Below are 5,785 nucleotides of genomic sequence, written 5' to 3' on the forward strand. Positions count from 1 at the left end.
CATCACCATATTCATAGAATAAAAGATATATCATTGTATCCCATTATGGTACACATATCCTCCCAAAATACTCATTCAACATAAAACCGCGCAATTAAAGGCAAACAATAATGGCGGTATGTATAGGAAACATAGTGTCATTCATCCACAGACCACTCTGTAACACCCCCATTTACCAAGGCCTACTGAGATTAGTACATATCAAATAGACCATAAAGAAACATTTATTAAAGTAGAATAAATTTAAAAAGATAACATGATTCCAAAATCCTCAAATCAAAGTACAAAACTACGACCAAAAGAATAATTGTCTAATGATTTGCGGAAGCTATGAAATGTAGATGACTCGCCGGTGTCCCATCCAACCTGCATGCAAGCTTAAACATCAACACCTACTAAACTCACTGCTCCCCATTTGCCCGAAATATCAAATGGTTCACCTCAGTTTGAAAACGTACAAGGTCAGTACAGTTATACAACTAAACACCCAACAATACAATATCAATATAATTCGCAAGATCATTCAATGCCACTCCAGCAACTCCAAAGTCCATAGTAACCTGTGTCGGAACTGCAGCGTAGACACCAACAACGCTCATCGCAACGAGTAGCCGGGTTCCCATTGCAAAACGTAACCCACCCCTGCCGATGTCAGACCACAACACTGAACATCAAAAGCACCGCTCATCGCAACGAGCGAACCCAAAGCATTAATGTGCACATCCCCCATTTGACGGTAGTGAGAAGAGGTGATACATGGGGGTGAAACTATCTCCCGTCATGGCTCCACGATATCATTCACAACTCCACCAACATCCAATATCAACATTAACCACAATAATCACAACAATGAATATATAATCATCCATTCATGAAAACATAATAACCGTAATTAATAATATAACTATACTGAGTAGGGAAACTCTACCTTATACGCAAATCCGAAAGGACGCAAGAAATCAACTAGAAATGATCCTCTACGAACTCGTCACCTATAACAACGATATAATCACGATTACTACAACAATCCTATAAACAAAAGCTAATTTATCCCATCAGCCAAAATTAGGGTTTAGCCAAACATAAATTAAATAATGAACGGAGATCAAGACTTACTACACAACTGAAAAGAAAATGATAACTCCAAAATGCCCAAAATGACGAATCCTTGCTTAGATGGTTATTAGGGTGATTAAAGAGTGATTAGAATTATAATTAGGTTTTGCAAATGACGTTTAACAACAGATAAAAATGATTTTATAACTGCTTTAATAATCGTAATCAAACTGCTTAAAAACATCTCCCCGATCGGACACTCGGTCGAGGGCCTCCACGCACTCGACTGAGTAGCACCTACTCGACTGAGTGTATCACCAACTCGGTCGAGTGACCTAAAAAACGAAACCTGACATAACCACAAAAGTACTCGGCCTGCCTACTCGGCCGAGTATATCCCACTCGGTCGATTTCTCCCGCTTACTCAACAAAGTAACGGAACTCGAAAATGCGTAGTATTACAGTCTTCCCTCCTTAAAAACGAACTTCGCCTCGAAGTTCACACCCATACCTACACAACATAAACAATACCAACCCCGCTACATAACACAACTCAAAACTAATGGCAAACGCTCCCAAAAGATCACAAATGAATACCAATACTAACTCAAAACCAACCCAAAACACATGCGATCATCTCCTACCCCCGTGAAAAGAATAAGGTTACGACCCCGTAAACAAGCTTACCTGCTGAAAAAGATGTGGATATCATTCTTACATTGCTTCTTCCGGTTCCCACATGTCCTCTTCGACGTTATGATTAGACCACAACACCTTCTGTAATGTAGTCTCACCGTTTCTTGTTTTGCGCACCTTACAATCCATGATTTCTTTAGGTAGTTCAACATAAGTTAGTGAATCATCTAACACAATCGTCTCGACCTCAAGTACATGTGACGGATCACTAACATACTGTATCACCCTCTTCTTACCCGGCCAAGGTAATTGGGGAATGTTACCTTCTCGGCTTCCCAAGGCGGTGAATTGGAGATACAATAAAGGAACATTTTTTATAAATAACAAGTTTAGTGATTACAAACCATAACTAATGAATAAAATACAACTCATGGCTACTATACTCATCTAACTAGCTATATTCATCTCGTGACTCATCGAGCTCGTCTCGTCTCCCGCGTACTATCCAACAATTTGTACCTAACCTGCTCCCTATATGACCAAAGGACATCATATGGATCAACACATGCCACCCCAAAAGAGACAAGTGACAAATACACAGACACAACAAACGTCAGTTTCAATAAACAAATAAAAGATGACACGACTCAAGTGTGAACATGAAATGAGACTACTGATGTGAATGAGACGTCAACACTTCACCGCCGCCACTACGGTACCTGGACACGCCCAGACATACCGACAACCACACTGGTACTGGGGCACACCCAGACATACCAACAATCACAAACAGGCACCCGGACACGCCCAGACGTACCGGGTCCGGAAGCCAACCGGATCTCCTGCCTGACGTCGGGTCTCAACCACACGAGTTCCTCCGTAACTCAAGGCATTAATTTGCACATCCCCCTTGGAGTGGGAAGCTCCAAAAGGCGACTTAAGCGTAAGACGGTCTCCTAACAGTCTTACGTCTCCCAAACAACAACAACAACAACAACAACAACAACAACAACAACAACAATAACAACAACAACAACAACAACAACAACAACAACAACAACAACAACAACAACAACAAAAACAACAACAACAACAATGATAACCACAACAATAACAACGAAAACAACAACAACAACAACAACAACAACAACAACAACAACAACAACAACAACAACAACAACAACAACAACAACAACAACAACAACAACAACAACAAAAACAACAACAACAACAACAACAACAACAACAACAACAACAACAACGATAACCACAACAATAACAACGAAAACAACAACAACAACAACTACTACTACAATAACAACAACAACAACAACAACAACAACAACAACAACAACAACAACAACAACAACAACAACAACAACAACAACAACAACAACAACTCCTACAATATATATGATGACGACAAATACATGAACCACAACCAACATATCATAATCATCCTCTTAATGATGTGGTTTCCACTAAACATGCCATAATGCAAATGCCCTAATTATGTAAGACTAACAACAACTACAACATAAACAACTTCACATTATATAAACTGAGTAGGATTAACCTACCTTTTAGCAATCTCCTCAAGCAACTCGAATCTGGACCGAAACCGTCTCAAGGAACCGACTCATCCTCTACAAACCACATAATAACTATCACAATACATCCTATACTAATATACACTTCAGAGCCTCTTATTATAACCCCTTAATTACTCCAAATACACATACTAATTGGTAATTAATTACCCATAATGAATTCCCCCAAAAGTTAGGGTTTAAAAGACTAGAAAAGGGGAGATCTTTACTTTCTAGGTAAAGGAGATGAAGAGGAAGGTCGTAAATCTTCTAGTCCAAGCTTGAATCCCAAGTAGAAGCTGTTTGTGAGGGTTTTAAAGATAGGGGAGGGAGTTTGGAGAGATAAGGAGGAAGGTGGAAATGATTTTAAGGTTAGGGGTGAAAGGATTAAATCCCGTGTTCTGAAAACAGCGGCACTCGACCGAGTGCCGAGTCCACTCGGTTGAGTGGACTCACTCGGCCGAGTAGCACTCCACTCAGTCGATTGGACTCACTCGGTCGAGTTTACCCTTCAGTCGACCGAGTGGACCCACTCGATCCGCTGTAATGCCACACGGTCAAGTCCAGGTCTAGTGTAAGGCTATCCTTCCCTTCCGAGTGATCACTTATCGGTCGAAAGGTCATATCATGCGTCCCTAGGTCTAGGTACAGGTCCCACAAAGGCCGGGTATTACAATCTTCCCTCCTTAAAAATGAACTTCATCCTCGAAGTTTGCCTCTTCCTCACTTTTCCTTAACACTTTCTTACGTCTTACTCGTGTCATGCCTCACCCCCAAGACTCTTCCTCACACGTTCGCTCGTCTCACGCGCTATGTTTTACCATACGTGCTCTTTTGTGTTCTCATGTCCTTTCTTATTCCTAAATGTTACATTTAATCCCCCTCAAATAGAACTTCGTCCAAAAGTTTGCCACTCGATCTCTCGTAAGAAGGATTCTCTTATTCACTCGGTCTAGGCTCATGGGTTCGAGAACAAGTCAAGCTCAACGTTCATTCCCACTCTTATGGCTAAGGCTTAGTCGTATCATACATAGTGTGTGACTCTAGGTATACATGTATAACTCATGACTCCAAACATAACAACCATAATGCGGTCGAGTACCCCGCCTACTGTGACTCACTCTCTTCTATATTCCTTATTCCCGACTTACTCATGTTTTGCATAAACCACGTGATCATGCATGTTTTCTTATCCATCCTCGTATCATATCATCTCACTCTAGTTGCCACAAGACTCGATCGTATAATACTCGTAGAATTCTCACTTTTTCTTACCAATTACCGCATCAATATTATCCTTTCTAAGTATGTTAGGTCTCATCTATCGGCTAAACATATTTTATGTTACAACATATAAAACGACACATAACAATGTAAAAAAACTCATTCCAGTTTATCCGTTAAGGATTTATACGTTCATACAACTATTGGGTGGTCGTTAGGGTCACGAAACGAAAATACTCAGTCCATGTCGGTTCAAAACCTTAAAAATGGAAACAAAACAGTCCACTCGGTCGAGTGGAGACTTACTGAGTCGAGTGAGAGTGTCACTCGGTCGAGTACGTATTTTTATAGAAAGTTCCCAGGGCATGTTTTTGGCTCACTCGATCTAGTGGGATGGGGCACTCGGTCGAGTAAAGATGGCACTCGGCCGAGTGTCACCTGATAGTCCTAAAATCCGGTCATTCATGGTCTCTAAACCTACTTATGGTCAATCATACTTGCAAAAGAGTCTCAATGGTGATCATAACATCATCCCACCATACTACGTCTACTAGGTTATGGCCTTATGGTCGAGTTTACAACGCGAGAAAAGAAAATTGTTGGAGACTCAGCCAATACAAGGTCACATAAGTTTCCACATGAGTAGATAAAACTAAGAAGATGACTTCCTATTCTTGCCAAGCCTTTTCACCCACTGAACTAGGGCTCCTTGATTGTTTACCGGTAACTCCTCCCTCCGCGTGCTAAGCTCTTCACTCCTTTTATCTCCCGAGGTGTCCATCGTTGCGTCTTCTACAATTGCGTTGACGTAGCGGCCATGATACTCCATAAGTCTTGGAGCCTAGTTGGATGCCCCGCCTCCACTCCCGCTTCCATAGAAAACATTTCTCCCACCCTCGTGAGCGACACCTCCTACCTCCTCCTGGTACAAACTATCCATCTTACTTTGGTAATCACCTCCCACATTCTCTTGGTAGCCGCCACCTTGGTGCGTATCATTAAATAAACTCCCGGTGGTATAGTGCGGTCCCGCCCAAGGACCAAGCAAGTGTCCGTCCCCGTAAGGAACTATATGATCCCAATCTGAGGGTTGAATAGCATAGGCCTTGAATACTCCGGAAGTGTCCCCTTCCCCGGACCAAAATCTAGGGCGTTCGGTGGGCTTTACCCCTTAGTTATAGGTGAACTCATGCATATCTCTTAGGACCAAGGAGTTGTTCACTCTCTCAACTAAGTCCGCCATGGGATATTGGTGACTATAAGCCGACGGTGGTTGGTTT

Source organism: Silene latifolia, chromosome Y (genome assembly GCF_048544455.1).
Source record: "Silene latifolia isolate original U9 population chromosome Y, ASM4854445v1, whole genome shotgun sequence".
NCBI classification, from domain to species: Eukaryota; Viridiplantae; Streptophyta; class Magnoliopsida; order Caryophyllales; family Caryophyllaceae; genus Silene; species Silene latifolia.